The sequence below is a fragment of the Lutra lutra genome, chromosome 2 (assembly GCF_902655055.1).
Source record: "Lutra lutra chromosome 2, mLutLut1.2, whole genome shotgun sequence".
Lineage (NCBI taxonomy): Eukaryota > Metazoa > Chordata > Mammalia > Carnivora > Mustelidae > Lutra > Lutra lutra.
The window spans coordinates 67,636,883-67,653,884 of NC_062279.1; the positions used below are offsets into that span (position 1 = coordinate 67,636,883).

The 17,002-nt window shown below is 43.8% G+C and overlaps 1 protein-coding gene across 4 annotated transcripts in view; it reads left to right on the plus strand.

The window, feature by feature from the left end:
* The first annotated feature begins 223 nt into the window (after positions 1–223).
* The window catches only part of FHIP1A (FHF complex subunit HOOK interacting protein 1A), a 279,678-nt gene continuing 262,899 nt past the window's right edge, over positions 224–17,002 (plus strand). For 3 of the 4 annotated variants that reach the window (XM_047717642.1, XM_047717638.1, XM_047717644.1), the window contains exon 1: positions 224–575. The gene's annotated coding sequence lies outside the window, so the exon portion shown is untranslated. The remainder of the gene's footprint in view (positions 576–17,002) is intronic. The other variant, XM_047717639.1, reaches the window with a different exon arrangement.

The window sequence follows — 17,002 nt, forward strand, 5'->3', positions numbered from 1 at the left end:
CGGGGTGTCCTTCACGCCGCGGGGTTAAGTTTCGGTGGAAAGTTTCCCTCCGAAGCTCCTCCCCCTTCACCCTGGAAACCAGTGCCAGGCGGCCGAGCGGCGGAGCCAGAGCCCCCGCGCACCTGGCGGCCGCGCGTCCCAGGGGCAGGAGCAGGGGCGGGGGCGGGGCTGGCGGCGGCCGGGGTTGGGCCCGGCTGCGCGCTCCCCTGGGCCGCAGCGCAGGTTGGGCCCCGCCCCTCCCCGGCTCGCCCCGCCCGCGCTCCCGAGGGCAGAGTCGGGAGGGGGGAGTGGTGCCGACTCCCCGAGCCGCGCGGCTCTGCCACCCGCTGACGCACCGTCGAAAAGTTGTGCTCCAACCTTCTCCCTCCTCCTACTTTCTTCCTGGGGCCTGGCTGTTTGTGGAGTTGGAGCCGGGCGGGGAGGAGCCGGCTCCCTACACCACCCGGTGCCCGGCGCAGGAGGCGGCTCGGGGGCCCGCGTCCCCAGGACGGCGGCACAAACTTTCCCGGCTGTTTGGGGATACTTGTCCGGAGAGTCCCGCACTTGGAGGGAGGAGGAGCCGGGTCCGCGGACAGGTACGTGGCATCCTGCTTTGCGCTTGAGGGATTCTTTTATTTTAGGGGCTTAAGGGAGGGAGAGAGCAGACGGGTCCTTTCCTTGCATTCCTCCCGACTGGGCTGGAGGGGCAGGTATTGGGATGCGGGTTGCGCTGGGAATATCACCTACAAGATCGCTGCGTGCGGTCGCAGCACGGCGCCTGCCAGAGCTGCGGGACCGGGCGTTACTCGGTGACTGACCCCGGGGGAGAGAGAGCCGGCTTGTTTTGACGGAGAAAGATGTCAGCGGGACTCTCCACCTTGTTCCTGGGGCCCTGAGGCCAGAGAGCGGGGGTCCTACAGGAGGGACGCCAGAGGCGGAGAGATCTAGGGCTCAGTTTTCCTCTCCAAGCCACCTCGCCCTTTCGCAGGAGACGGAGGTGAGGCCACTCTGAGGTTTGCAGTACTCTCCTGGTGTAAGGGCGGACTCGTTGGGTGGCTGTTGCTCAAGTTCATAAGGTCTGTAATGAAACCGCGTTCAAGTCCTGGTGGTTGTTATTGACGGTGTGCCTGCGTGTCTGTCCGTCTCTCCCCCGCCCTGACTCCAACAAAGCTTCCTTGTTAACCCTGTTTCTGCTGGGGCATGGAACTAGCTGCGGTCCTAGTTCAAGCCCGGCCAGAGAGAGGTGTTGGTAGCAGGTGTAGTCTTGTTTGCTTGGAACTTTGGGAATCACGTGAGCTTTGTTTCATCCACCTGGATCCCATCGAGTCTTAACTGATCCATCTTCCACCATTCAGCGAGGGCTGCAGCCTCCGCTGTCCAGTGACGGGAAGTATCCCGGTTGGAGGAAGGAACCCCAAACAGGAGAGAACCCCGAGGAGTAGTAGTAAGCCTACGGATTGGGCCCACCCGCAGGCTTCTCTGGAAGGGCTCTGCTATCAAATTCATCTTATTAGGAAGTCATCTGCTCTCTGCTAATAGCCACAGCAGCCCTGATGAAATTATGTAGGTCACTGAAAAATAATTCCTGCTTAATCACCTTTATCCTGTTGATTAATGACAGAAAAAATTTCCTCTCCTTAAGGTACCATGCCTGCTTGGTGGGGTCACCTGCCTGACTGCAAGTTCACTTGTACACCTGGCACTAGACGGGCTGTTGTCCCTGCCCAAACTTATCATACCCCATCTGAAGTCTACATTTGGAGAACATTAGTGTTTCACCTCCGGACAGACATTATGCAGGAGATCCAGTCCATAAATTTTAATGCTGCATACTTGTCGGCTTTAGATAACTTTTCAGATAATAAAAAGCTGGTTTCTTTTAGCTGCAGTTATATCCCTTTGTACAGAGCTCATAAGAATTGTGCCTGTGCTTATCTTGAAATGCATTAAGTTTAGGGTCCCATTTTTCGTTTGTCCTATTGCTTTCAGAACAGGATTAAATTGTGTGGGTTGGGTGAAAAGGGCAAAAGAAACCCAGCTTCAGTGAACTAGATTCAGAGACAGGTTTAGAGTGGTCTCATAGTTTAGGCCCAGCTACCCAGCTGGCTTCCTTCTTGCCTCTACACAGAGACGTTATAGGTTGTATTGCTTGTAAAAGACTAGAAATCAAAGGACTGTTGGGAATAATGCATCGCTGGGCAGTTCTGCATGATAACATCCCAAGTTTGGCACTGGACACTTTCTCTACACAGTTCGTAGGAAGCCAATAGATAATGCCTACAAATCAAAAAGCAGATGTGCAAACAAATTATGTAGAACTAGAGAGGCACAAATGAGAAGAAAAAAGAGTTGCCTGAGGAGTGACTTTGAAATTTTGTTCTCGTATTACCTAAAATAAAATTTTGATAAGGAAGCTTCCTCTTCCTGCCAATATAAAACAAAATTGCTTTCTCAGATCCACGTTTAGGTGCTTGATCTTTATTCTGTGTACACATGTTTCATAGGGCAATCCATGGGCCCTTTGAAGAACTGGGCACTCAGATTCTGGCCTTGGAACCCAATTCCTATCTATTGCACTCTCGGTCAGCAACTTCCCACTCTTAGCCTCAGTAGAGGAATGGTGCTCAAGAGTGGCCAGTAACGTCAGGGATTTCATTTATAGGGATCTGATCTCTTAGTAAAGACAAATACTGAAAGTAATCTTTCTGTAGAGCTTCATGATCAGCGAAGTGCTTAGATAGGTACTGCACTTGTGCTTTGTGATTTGACTGTTTTGTAGTGAGTGCTGTTATATTTATTTTTTTTTTATTTTTTATTTTTTTAAGATTTTTTATTTATTTATTTGACAGAGAGAAATCACAAGTAAGCAGAGAGGCAGGCAGAGAGAGAGAGGAGGAAGCAGGCTCCCTGCTGAGCAGAAAGCCCTATGTGGGGCTCGAACCCAGGACCTGAGATCATGACCTGAGCCGAAGGCAGTGGCTCAACCCACTGAGCCACCCAGGCGCCCCGAGTGCTGTTATATTTAGACTGCATAGGAAAACGGATGAGATTCAGAGAAATTAAGGAACTTTTAGGTACATACGTCTGTCAACCTTTTAAAAGGAAAAGGCTTAAAAAAAGGAAATGGTAAGTAATTCAACCAGCAAAATTGAGTTTATGCAGAGGAACTGAAGTTCAGGACAGGCAAATGATGGCGAACCAAAGGCAATTTGGGAGAACAAAGGAGAGTGTCCTTTTATAGAAGGATGGAGGAAGTTGGGAGGGATTTGTTTTGAACAAAAGTTCTTTGGAGGAAAAATGAGAGTTCTAAGTGGTGGTGACTTCTCACTGGCTGCTGGTGAGGGCAGTTTGCTATTGCTGGACTGAGAGGAAATCTTCCTTCTGGATTGTGCAGGTTGTGACCACGAGTGGTATGGGTGTTAGAGCCCTCCTTTCATGGCTTCCCAACTCCAGTTTTGTGTTAGGTTTTTTTTTTTTTTTTTGTAAGAGAGATCACAAGCAGGCAGAGAGGCAGGCAGAGAGAGAGGAGGAAGCAGGCTCCCCGAGAGAGCAGAGAGCCCGATGCGGGGCTCGATCCCAGGACTCCGAGATCATGACCTGAGCCGAAGGCAGCGGCTTAACCCACTGAGCCACCCAGGCGCCCCTGTGTTAGGTTTTTTAAAAGCATTTTCACCTCTCCCCCTTTTGGTCAAGATCCTTCTTTAAGAGCATCACTGATCAAGAACTGGGTCATCTGTTCCTTATTAGAAACATTTCTGTACCTTGAAACATTTTTGTACCTTTCCTGGATGTCATGTCCCACGTCAAACGAAGTGGATTCCAGATTGGGAACTGTTGAGGCCACACTTGAGTAACAAGGGAAAGCTGTCAGGCATTTCCCATCTAAAGCCTGTATCTTATCAAGGTTGTAAACATTGAAGATGATCTTGAGGCATTGAGTCAGTCAGCATTGCCTTACTGGGTACGTTCTTTCTACAAAGGCTTATAGGCACCAAGTACAAAGCTTAAAGATTATTATATAAAATGAGAGGAGCAGAGTAATGACCCCAATTGTATAATAGTCCTAAACCAAGACCCTAAAGCCGAAGGTAATTAGCCAAAGAGATCAAAGGACCATGGATCGTGATGTGGAATTTGTTGTAGCCAATATGCTTGTTCTTTAATTGTATGTATTTGGGTTTCTGTTTCTCCAGAGGAATTTATTCCTATGTGTCAGATGCTTGCTATCACATTTGTTCACTGGTTTGAGTGCCTGCAGCCTAGATAACAGCCCTTCCAACAGAGGCAAATCCAAAGTCCCATGTACTTCCTGAGAGTAAGGCAGTGGTGAAGATTTAATGGGGAAGACCAATGAGAGGCTTCAGATTAATTGTGGTTGTGCACAGAGACAGTTAGAAATTCTAGCAAGCATTGGCCTCCAGTCTGCTAGCTGCTTAAACATTCATAGGCCCATCGAGAGGCCCATTTTCCACAAAGGTAAAATCAGGTGGTGCCTATAGGGTTTGTGCTAGGGTTCGATTACTAATAGTGCTGTTAATTGGGGTTTAATCAGGACTGTATGTGCAGATCCAACAGAATCTGAATAATCAGAAATGACTGTTGGCTTGAAAGGGTCAGTGGTGTTTGAGGAATAGTTAGGGAGAAATCCTCTTGTTCTGTGGACTTTGTTCTCGAAGGCCATATAGAGAGGGGTTGTTCTGCTAGGGCAAGCAGACCTAAGGTAGGCGTGAGAATGGGCAACCATATGGGTACCATTAGTTGTATTGAGAGTTACTTCAGGGGAGAGATCAAAGTAAGGGACAGGAAAACCTGAATCAAACCATAGAATCCGGAGAGGTGCAGCGAGAGTTAGTGGTTGCAGTGGAGATGAAGGAGAAGATTTTGAGGAAGACTACAGGGTCAGGACTGTATGCGCAGATCCAACAGAATCTGAACAATTAGAAACGTTTCCCCCTTTTGTGAGGAACTGGGAAATGTGAAGGAGGGCATTGTCTCTCCAGGAGAGAGAAGGAGGAAATAGAGGCAGAAAAAGCAGAAAGAGTATTTGCCTGATCCCATCATCTCGGGGAAAGCTGTCTGCTTCAGCTGTTGTCTGCTTCAGTTCCTGGAAATCTTCAATTTGAGATCACCCAGTTGGTGTACAGGTCCAGCCAGGTTTGGGGGCTTTCTTTATATGAGACACACGGATCCAAGAGTCCACTCTTTGGATTTTGGCTGCACAAGGATTGGTCAGTAACCTGATCAGGGCCTCTCCAGCGTGGTTGAAAAGAGTCTTTTTGGAGAGGTCTTTTCTAATAAACAAAATTCCCAGGTTGCAGGGTATGGTGTTTGAGGTCTTCATCTCCTGGGAGTGCACTGTGAAAAGATTGCTCTACCAGAGCGTGATTATTTTCAAGGCATGTAATTAGACATTTGTAATACTGAAGTGTATCTCCATTTATTAAGTGCAAGTAAAAAGAGGTGAAAGCTAGATTTGCAGGGCCTTTGGAAATTTCTCAAAGGGTGAGAGTTTATGAGTTCCAAAGGGGTTGGATCTGAGATTTAGAAGAACCAACCAGCAAGGTATTTGGAGAGTTTCCCCAAATTTTGCCAGTTGGGGTGATTTTTTTTAATTTTTGTTTTTTAAAGGTTTTATTTCTTTATTAGAAAAGAAAAAAGTGAGAGAAGATCACAAGCAAGCAAGGGGGTGGGGTAGAGGGAAAAGAAAACTCCCTGGTGAGCAGGGAGCCTGACATGGAGCTTGATCCCAGGATCCTGGATCATGACCTGAGACGAAGACAAACGCATAACCGACTGAGCCACCCAGGCAGGTGCCTGCCAGTTGAGTTTTGATGTCTGTCGTTGGTTCATTTGACTTATCCTGAAGACTGAGGATGATAAGCACAGTGAAAATGCTATAAAACTGGCTAAACAGCACAGACTTGCCATAATATTTGGCCAATAGAATGGGCTCCCTTTTTGCTGTGGAGATCAAGAGGGGTTTGCTATGTGTGGATGATCTTTTCCAGTAGGATTTTAGCTTCTGAAGAGGCAGTAGCTTGTCTACCTGGAAAGGCTTTGACCCAGTGGAAAAGGATACAGATGATTACCAAAACCTATGTATATTCATGAGATGGGAGAAGCTGAATAAAGTCCATTTTCCAAACTTGAATGATTCTTCAGGCAATTTAAAGTGCCCTGGAGCTGTGCGGATAGGTTTCCCAGGATTTTCTTTTGGGCAGGTGGGACAAGTTAAGTAAGTACTTTCTGAGGCCTTGTTAATATTTCCCTATCAGTACTGATTCATAAACATTATCATTTTATTTATAGGCCAATGGTTTAATGCATGTACAGTGGTGAAAAGTGGGAATTTTAGAATTTTTGGTAGGACCGGCTTCTTTTGTGGTCCAAACAAGAGGTTTCTCTTGGTATGCTTCAGACAACCATCTGATTGCCAATATTGTCTTTCCTTTCTGGTGCCGATTGTTGGGTGTCTCTAGTCAATATCTCCACATTATATTCTCGAGGTGAGTTCCTTTGGACCACAACAGAGGTGTGCCTTTTGGACCTTTGGAGGGCACCATACTTTGCAGAAATGATAGCAAGGTGCTGTCCTTTAGCTTTCTGAGAGTCAAGCTCAGAATGCCCTGGGTTCGTAGTCATAACCAAAGCAGCAGGTAAGAGCATGCTATCCAATAATTTCTGGAGGAAAAACAGTCTGTTTTTAATTTTGTCTCTGCTGGAATCAAGGAAGCCACGTTGTTGCCATGACATTTCAAAGTGGTGGGCCACTCCAAAGGTCTGTCTACAGTTGGTATAAAGGCCAAGGTTATTCTGGTGAATTATTACTGTGCTCTAAGGGGTGCTTGAGAGGGGCATTTCATAGGAAATGAGACAGCTTACCAAAAGAGGTTATGATGAGAGCTAAGAGTTCCAACTGCATATGGCACAAAGATGGTCATAGGGGATCCCAGGACCATTTCCTTGGTGGCCTTTATAAGAAGGGTAGTAGCAGGCATAGCTCTGAGACATGGGGTTTACCACAGGCTACAGGGTCTAGTTGTTGGCTCTAATATCCTATGGGCCGGTAGTCATCCCCACATTTCGGGTGAGTGCTCCAAGGGTTTTCCCTTCTTTTTCATATACAAAAAGGAAGAAGGGGAGTTGATAACTGGGGTCTCCAAGGGCTGGGTTTTTAAAATTATTATTATTATTATTTTGACTTTAAGTTTTAAAAAGTCATGTTATCTGGATCTTTCAGATGATAGGGCCAGGTTTAGTAGTTTTTAACAAGGTGTGTAAGGGTTGGGCCATAGGGGTCAAGTTTGGGATCCAGTTGCTGCAGTAGCTGTCTGGCTGCTGATGTTTGATTTGGGGCTTTGGGAAGTTCAGGGCGCCAAAAAGCCATTGGCTCTAGATGTAGTCTTTGTTCTCAGGTTAGATCTTCCGAATATCGTACTTACATTTGTACAAATTGTAATTTTTTCTTAGAGAACTGGTGTCTCTTCTTGGCAAGGAGTTTTAGCAAAGGGATGCTATCTCCCTGCGAGGAGGCTTGGGAAGGGGAGCAGAGAAGTAAGTCATTCACATATTGTATTAAAGTGGAGACTCCAGGGAACTTGATATCATCTAGGTCAGGCCTTAAAGCTTGTAAGAAATAAGGGCTTTCAGGGAAACCCTGGGGCATTGCTATCCAGGTGTTTTGCTCTCCTTCCCAAGTAAGGTGGGGGGAAGGGCTTGACCTGTTTTATCTACTGGGGTATTAGGAAAAGCACTACATATATTAGTCACAAAAAAAATTTGCCCTCAGTAGGGATGGGGGTTGATAAAGCGTGGGGAGTGGGGGCAACAGGTGACAGCATGGCTCGAAGGTCATGGACAAGCTTTCATTGTGGCCATTTACTTCCTTCCCACGTAAAATAGGAGTGTTGCAGGGACGGTATAAGGGATAATGAGACCCTGGGCCTTATATATAGTCTTCTATTACTGAGTTAATGCCTTGAAGGTTCTCTTTATTTATGTGGTTTTGATTAATTCAGGGCTTTGGGGGGATCCGTTTGGATCTTAATAGGAGATACATTGTGGATTCTGTCATTAGTAGTAGAGGATTTTGCCCATAAGGGGGATGGTAGCTGATCTAATAGGGACAGATATTGTCATGGTATTAGCCCCAATGCTGCCAGGGATGGAGCAAATAAAAGATGTTAAAGGGTCATTTGAGTCACTTAGTTGGCTATTTTGGTCGCTGTTTGCAAATTCTAGAAATGTTTCCCCTTTTCAGGAGAAAGAAATTCCAGCACATTTTTCTAAGAAACCTTGGCTCAAAAAATGAGTCGTGGTGGGGGAACTAAGGAGAAAAGGGTGGCTCTTAAAGAGAAAAGGGTCCCTTAAAGGGTCTAAGCAAAGGGTTAGGGGTAGAGATAAGAACCTGTTGAGGCTTAGTAGAGAGCCCCACTGTTTGAACTCCTTTAGTACTTGGAGGCAGGGGCTGTTTAATGGGATGAGCACTGAGAGTGTAGCTCTGGTGTTGGGAAGGACAGAGAAAGATTTGTTCTGAATCTGGAGAGTGGTATCTCCAAGTCGATGAAGGGCAAGGATTGGTAAAAGCCCTTAGAGTTCCTGGAGTCCTGTCATTTGGGATTTAGGAGGACGTTGGAAAGGGTGGTTAGAGGGCTGAAGGCACCTGGAACATTTAAGTTTCTAGCAGTCTTTTCTGTAGTGTCCTGGCTTTTTGCAATAATGGTAGAGATCAGGAAGCTTTTGGTTTTGTTTAGAGGCCTCCATTTGTTGGGGTTGAAAAATAAGGATTTCAGTGGTTTTTCTTTTTAGTTGAATCATCTTGGGCATGGGAGCTAGATCGCTAAATTTCCTAAATCTGGAGTTGATACAGATTTCCATTTCATCCTTGTCCTTTTAGTAGAAGAGAAACATCCCAGTTCAGCCTATTAATGAACAGGGTTAAAGCCTACCCGAGTGGATTTAACATCCAAAGAAAGATCAGAATTTTCTTTAAAAACAATTTCGTGTTGGCTGTAATCATGTGTGGGCTCATTGGACTTCTGGATATAAGCCTGGATCTTATTCCAATTGACTGACTTTAGGAAAGTCCTAGTAACTGCCAAATGAAGTAGTTTGGTTATTCCCTGACAATTAGGCAGTGGGGGGTTTCTCTGTCCCCAGGTTGTAATTCTAAAGACTTTAAGGGATCATTCCACTTGGCAGATTCATCCAGTTTTGGGTTTGGCGTTCACTGACAAACATATCGCTTAACTGATGAAGTCAGAGGAGCCAGGTTGTTAAGTCTGACCATATGAAATTCCTCAACAAATCCGTGGGGATCCTTGGTTACTTTGGGAAAATCTTTGACTATGGCTCATAGTTCAGCTTTAGTCGAGGGAACATTAGAAATTAAGGGCTTCACATTTGGAGCCCCAGAGGGTCTGATTTTAAATCAGGCATTAATAGGTTTGTGGGAGGAGGGAGTAGGGAGAGGATTGGAGAAATAGGGAAGTGATGAAGGGATTGGAATTAGGAAAGTGGAGGGTATAGAGGAGATAAGGACAGTACTGAAGGGAAAGGGGAAGCCAGCACTGGAGACAAAGAGGACAGGGGAGGGGAAAAAGGCCTCAGAAGCATTCTTGTCTTCTTTTCATTGTTTGTGTTCACCTCTGTTAGTTTAGAAATGGTATTTGTAAATAGGCGATTTTAGAATCTTGGATATGTTTGGAAGCCTCCAGGTACCAACAAAAATAGGAATTCCATTCAGGGTATTTAATTTTAGAGCTGCAGTCTTCTAATTTGGTTGTGAAAAAAACAGGTAAGGGGAGGTTGAAAGTTCCTCATAATGGCCGTTGGAGATCTATATTATCTTTGGACAAGTTGGTCCGTTTAGTTAAGAATGCTCATGCGGAAGGACTGTAGGTTTTTTTTTTTTTTTTAAAGATTTTATTTATTTATTTGACAGAGAGAGATCACAAGTAGGCAGAGAGGCAGGCAGAGAGAGAGAGAGGAGGAAGCAGGTTCCCTGCAGAGCAGAGAGCCCGATGCGGGGCTCGATCCCAGGACCCTGGGATCATGACCTGAGCCGAAGGCAGAGGCTTTAACCCACTGAGCCACCCAGGCGCCCCGGACTGTAGTTTTTGAACATAAAACCAATCAGGGTCACAGAAGGAGGAGTTCTTAAGAGAATTTAGAGGATTCGGATTCCATACTTCAAAACCCCAGGTGGTTCAGTTGGTTAAGTGGTCCACTCTTGGTTTTGGCTCAGGTCATGATCTCATGGGTCATGGGATGGAGACCTGTGTCAGGCTCTGCCCTCAGTGGGGAGTCTGATTGAAAGATTCTCTCCCTCTGCTCCTCCCCCTACTCTCTCTTTCTCTCTTTCCCCCTCTTTCTCAAATAAATCAATCTTAAAAACAAAATAAAGCCAGAGGTTCAGAAAACAAATGAGTACTCACCAAAAAGATGCCTTAAGAAAACAGATCCTGGTGGTACCTGGATGGGTCAGTAGGTTAAGTGTCTGCCTTCAGCTCAGGTTGTGATCTTGGGGTCCTGGGATCGAGTCCCGCATTGGGCTCCCTGCTCAGCAGCGTATCTGCTTCTCCCTCTGCCTCCTGCTCCCCCTGCTTGTTCCACACATAATTCTGGGGGTCTCCTTCAGTTCCTACTTCTGACACCATGAGATATCAACCTTTTAAAAGAAAAAATGTAAACTATTCAGCCAGCAAAATTGAGCTTATTTGGGAATAGCAGAAAAATTGCAATTTGGGACAAGTAAACTATGGTGAACCATAGGCAAGTCCAGAGAACAAAGGAGGAGAACATCCTTTTTTTTTTTTTTTTTTTTAAAAGATTATTTATTTATTTATTTGACAGAGAGAAATCACAAGTAAGCAGAGAGGCAGGCAGAGAGAGAGGAGGAAGCAGGCTCCCTGCTGAGCAGAAAGCCCGATGTGGGGCTCGAACCCAGGACCTGGGATCATGACCTGAGCCGAAGGCAGCAGCTTAACCCACTGAGCCACCCAGGCGCCCCCCCCCCTTTTTTTTTTTTTTTTTTTTTTAAGGCTGTGGTGGGGTAGAGGGAGAGAGAGTGAGAGAATCTTAAGCAGGTTCCATGCTTAGCGCAGAGCCCAACTCGGGGCTTGATCTCAGAACCCTGGGATCATGACTTGACCCAAAATCAAGAGGTGGGCACTTAACCAACTGAGCCTCTTTTCCTACAGAGGAAAGGAGGAAGTTGGGAGGGGTTTTGTTTTGAACAAAAGTTCACTAGAGGAAAATGAGAGTTTATTTTTTTAATTTTTTTTAAAAAAGATTTTATTTATTTATTTGACAGACAGAGATCACAAGTAGTCAGAGAGGCAGGCAGAGAGAGAGGAGGAAGCAGGCTCCCTGCTGAGCAGAGAGCCCGATGCGGGGCTTGATCCCAGGACCCTGAGATTATGACCTGAGCCGAAGGCAGAGGCTTTAACACACTGAGCCACCCAGGCGCCCCGGAAATGAGAGTTTAAAGTGATGGTGGCTTCTCATTGGCTGTATGCGAGGGCAGCTAGCTGTTGCTGGGCTGAGAGGAAACCTTCCTCCTTCTGGACTACCCAAGCTGTGACCACAGGTGTGGTCACATGTGGTACATGTATCAGAGCCCTCCTCTCATGGCTTCCCAACTCCAATTTTGAGTTAGGCTTTCTTTCTTTCTTTCTTTTTTTTTTTTTTTTTTAAGATTTTATTTATTTATTTGAGAGAGGGACAGTGAGAGAGAGCATGAGAGGAGAGAAGGTCAGAGGGAGAAGCAGACTCCCCGTGGAGCTGGGAGCCTGATGCGGGACTCGATCCCTGGACCCCGGGATCATGATCTGAGCCGAAGGCAGTTGCTCAACCAACTGAGCCACCCAGGTGCCCGAGTTAGGCTTTCTTAACACATTTTCATACTTTTCTGCTCTTTGTCCTGTATATGGTGGACTCAGACCCAAATCCAGGATTTCTAATCCAGAGGCCAAGCTTTTATATTTTTGCCTACTACATTTCATGAATTGTGTGGTTGTGAAATGACATTTTACTTATTAACCAAAACGTGACCTCACTGGGGACAGGACAGTATGTAAATATGTACATACATATATGTATATGTAATTTTTAAATTGTTTGCATCTCAACAGTGTGGCTTTACCTGGGGACATGGGATGGGTGAATAAATGTTGCAATAAATTGAGAAAAGAACTTTTGATGATGTCTAAAATTGAAAAAAATTATTAAACACTAACATAAGTGTGTGATTTACAAATGTGGAAGTAATTACCAGAAGAAACCTCTTCAAAAGTTGAAGGAGCTGCTTATGGGGAATGGAATTTAGGGATGGAGAGGAGCCATGCAGAAGTCTGCTGTTTTTGGCCATGTACCTTACAACTCTAACCCTTATATTCTATGATGTCTGCAGGTATATAATTAAAAGAAATCCTTTGGCCAGGATAGGGTAGGGGTATGTTTTCAGAATTTTAGAGCTGAAAGGACTATAGAGATGGTTTCTGCCCTTTTTTTTTCATTTTGCGGGTGAGGAAATTGAGGTATGGGAGTTCACATGTTTGTCAAGGTCCCATGACTATGTAGACAAATTTCTAATGTGAGTTCATACCCTGCTCCAGGCAGGTAGAAAATTTCCCCATACTTGTTATTTCTGAGCTACCTTTCTAGGAAGTTCTCTTTTCTGTTTTTATCTAGTTTTTATAGTTTTTTAAATTATTTTTTAAAGATTTTATTTATTTATTTCACAGAGAGAGATCACAAGTAGGCAGAGAGACAGGCAGAGAGAGAGATAGAGGAGGAAGCAGGTTCTCCTCTGAGCAGAGAGCCCGATGCGGGACTCGATCCCAGGATCCTGGGATCATGACCTGAGCCGAAGGCAGAGGCTTAACCCACTGAGCCACCCAGGTGCCCCTAGTTTTTATAGTTTTTGAATGGGTTATGGAGCTGCTGATTGAAGAGTAGTTATCTTTAACTCCTTGTATTTCCATGAAGAAAAACCTTCAAATATCTTTAGAGTCTGAAGACTCTGTACCTTTTTTGTTAATTCTGTGATAACTTTTAATTAGAATTAAAGATACTTAATGCAGTTTGTCTGCAACTGTTTAGGAATCCAGTTGAATCTGATAAATACTGAAATTTGGGCTAAACTTTTATCCTGAGAAGCTGTAGACTAACCAGGAGATGCTCAGAGGGCTTTTCCAGTATCTATGTGTATTGCTTAATATTGAAGTTCTAAGAATAAGAGTATAACTTTTCTAAAAGAGAGGGAGAGATGGATATTATTTTAGAGCAATTCTAGAAAAGTTTTGGGGCTTTCGGGTGTCGCAGTTGGTTGAACGTCCACCTCTTGGTTTCAGCTCAGGGCGTCATCTCGGGCTCATGAAACAGAGCCCCATGTGGGGCTCAGCTCACTGCGCTCTGAGTGGTTTCAGATTCTTCCTCTGCCCCTCCTGCTCATGTTCTCTCCCTCTAAAGTAAATAAACAAATCTTAAAAAAAAAAAGTTTTTAACACCCTACATTTTCTCTTTATCCTGTTTTTCTCCTACTCCCCTTGAAGTAGATCAATAACCTAAAGTGAAAGTTTTTCTGATTATACACATAATACATATTATTCAGCATTCAAACATTATAGAAATATGTCACGTTGAAATTTAAAGTGCACTGTAATCTTATATTCTGGAGAAACTGCTGTATGGTTTTTCCTCAAAATTTATCTCCATATTACAATATTACTGCAAACAGCTTTCAACTTGGTTTTTCTTTTTACCTTAATAGATCTTAAGAGTGTTTCCATGACCATACATACAGAGCATTCTGACTGTATAATATTACATCACAGGTTGTTTATTTATTTGTTTATTTAAAGCTCAGGATGAAAGCCTTTTTTTTTTTTTTTTTTTTTTTACGATTTTATTTACTCATTTTTTTTTTTTTTAAAGATTTTATTTATTTATTTGACAGAGAGAGATCACAAGCAGGCAGAGAGGCAGGCAGAGAGAGAGAGGAGGAAGCAGGCTCCCCGTTGAGCAGAGAGCCCGATGCGGGGCTCGATCCCAGGACCCTGAGATCATGACCTGAGCCGAAGGCAGCGGCTTAACCCACTGAGCCACCCAGGCGCCCCTTATTTACTCATTTGACAGACACAGCGAGAGAGGGAACACAAGCAGGGGCTGTGGGAGAGGGAGAGGAAGCAGGCTGCCTGCTGAGCGGGGAGCCCGATGTGGGGCTCCATCCCAGGACCCTCGGATCATGACCTAAGCCAAAGGCAGATGCTTAATGACTGAGCCACTCAGGTGCCCCACATCACAGGTTATTTAAACAGTTTCCTATTGTTGGAAATTTGGGTTGTTTCCCATTTTTCTATATTAAGAACAGTGTTTTAGAGAACATTCTTAAAGTAGGTCTGCATGAGTGTTTTCTGTGGGAAAGTTTTGTGAAAGTCAAAGACAAGAAAAATTTCTCTAATTTATACTTCCTGTAACAGGTTCCACCATTGAAAATTATATTAGTACCTTTTTTCTTAATGTGTAAGACCGAAGATAGAAATGATTAATACGTGATCAGACAGTGTACCACGAGGTCATAGTAGCAAAGGCTCTGAGCTTTTAGGTGAGTATTGCCTCATTTCCTCACATTTCAGGTTCTTTTTGGTTTTAATATTTTCCCCAAGAGAAGGTAGTAATTGATAACAGCTATAAAAATACTCTGCAGTTGGTGGATGAGCTGCTAATTAGTTTTTATGGAGCATTTTTTTTCCAAACATTTTCTTAAGAACATTATTCTAGGACATGCCTTTAAGGAGTTCAGAGAATCCACTAGGTTTCGCAGAATAACAGAGTGAGTGTATTTTAGCTCTTCTTGTATTGTTAATTTACCTTTGTTGAGATACTGGTAATGGATCAATTTTAAGATCTTCAGGTTTATAGAAAGTACCAGGAGTGGATTTTACTTTTGTAAAATGTGTGCGAAAATGTGAAAAAAGATACTTTGGCAAGTTTCATGATTCAGGGTCATTGAAGCACAAACATTTCAGGAATTCATGTGGCAAAGTTTTTATTGACTATCTTAGAGAATAGATTAATATTTTTGTTGTGTCCAAGCTTTGTTCATAACCATTAAATGAGAGGATTATGTGTCATTCCCCAAAATGAGGGTTTTCTGTTTGGTTTGTGTTCATGAAATTTGTATTTGGAGTTCATCCATTTTAGGATTTTCTTTGAAATGTATCAAAATGAGTATAGAAAAAAATAATGTCTGTATGTACACACATATGTTTACATATATATACACATACATGTATTCATGTGTAAGTATATGGTGATATAAGTTGTATTTTATAAATGCCTTTAGGGGGCGCCTGGGTGGCTCAGTGGGTTAAAGCCTCTGCCTTCGGCTCAGGTCGTGATCCCAGGGTCCTGGGATGGAGCCCCACATCTGGCTCTCTGCTCAGCAAGGAGCCTGCTTCCCCGTCTCTCTCTGCCTGCCTCTCTGCCTACTTGTGATCTTTCTCTCTGTGTCAAATAATAAATAAATAAAATCTGGAAAAAAAAACCCCAACAACAACAAAAAAAACAAAAAACGACTTCTTAGGACATGGAGTACTTTATAGTTTGTGTATGCTCTTATTTTGATCTTTTTGTGGGGAGATACAGCCTGACTAATGTATTCTTGCTTACTGTCTATTCTGTAACATGAAGTCAGTTTTTTAAGTTGAGTGTTTAAAATTTCTCCTATTTGTGTGTATTACAAAATGTTGACATTTTGCTTATTTTAAGCAAGACTTAGTCATTTAAACGCATGTGAAAAAATCTGGCAGTGGGACTTGTTGGCCCTGATTTGCCTCAGAGAACACTATTTACCTGAGTTGTGTTAAACACTTAATGGTTAATGCAAATTTCTTATCAGCTTGATTAAGTTTGACCTTTTCTGAGTTTTCTCCTGGTACTTCTCCACTGTGTGACCGTTCAGGACCTTGCATGTCCTACTGGAGAGGCAGATCCTGGAGCTCTGGATGAATCTTCTTGTAACTTGTGTTTCTCGGTCTGGGGCCTGGTTGTATTGCTGCCTCCCTTTTCTTCCCTTAAAGTAATCCTACCTCTTGATCATGTTCTAGGGTTAGTCTGTCACTGAGGAGTGGTCATTCCTTCATAGTGAATCACAAAATGAGTAGGTTTGATGAGGCTTCCTGACTCAAGCCCAGCTGTCTTCAGAGCTTGTCCATATAGGCATGCCTGGGGCAAACTCTCAACTGGGCTGTCTTCCTGACATGGATAATTTATAAATCTGCATCCTCCTTGCTGAACTTTGGGACCTTAGACTTGCTTCTCCATTTCCTGTTGGAGAGGTCTATATTTGGATCCAGACCTCAAATTAAACCGTTGGGTGGCACTTAAGAGTAACTGCATTTTAACCATGTAGCAGAAGACCTTATATCAAATCGAATCCTGCATGTGTGTGTTTGTTGATGATCTACCTCTTACTATCACATGATCAATTATTATATTTTTTATCTTGTTTGTGTTTCCAGTTTTTCTTTCTCTACTCCATTTCCGTGCCATTTTTAGTTTGATTTTATAAAGTACAGCTTTGCCCGTGTCACTGATCATGGTCCTTTGTAATCTACTGGTAATGACTCAACTCAAAGTGGGATGATTAATTTTATGTGCCAACTTGACCGGCCAAGATATTTGGTTAAACAGTATTCTGGGCATGTCTGTGAGGGTGTTTCTAGATGAGATTAACATTTGAAGCCGTATACTGAGTAAAATAGGTTGCCTTTGTCATTGTGGGTGGATCTCATTCAATCTGTTGAAGACCTGAATTGAACAAAAAGACTGAGTAAGGAAGAATTCACACTCTTTGCCTGCCTGTCTTTGAGCTAGGCTGTCAATCTTCTCTGCCTTTAGACTCAAACTTGGACTTGAACTTGAGCTATATTATTGGCTCTCCTGCTTGCTGACTGTAGATTGTGAAGCTTCTCAGCCCTCATAATTGCATGAACCAGTTCCTTATGATAAATATCTG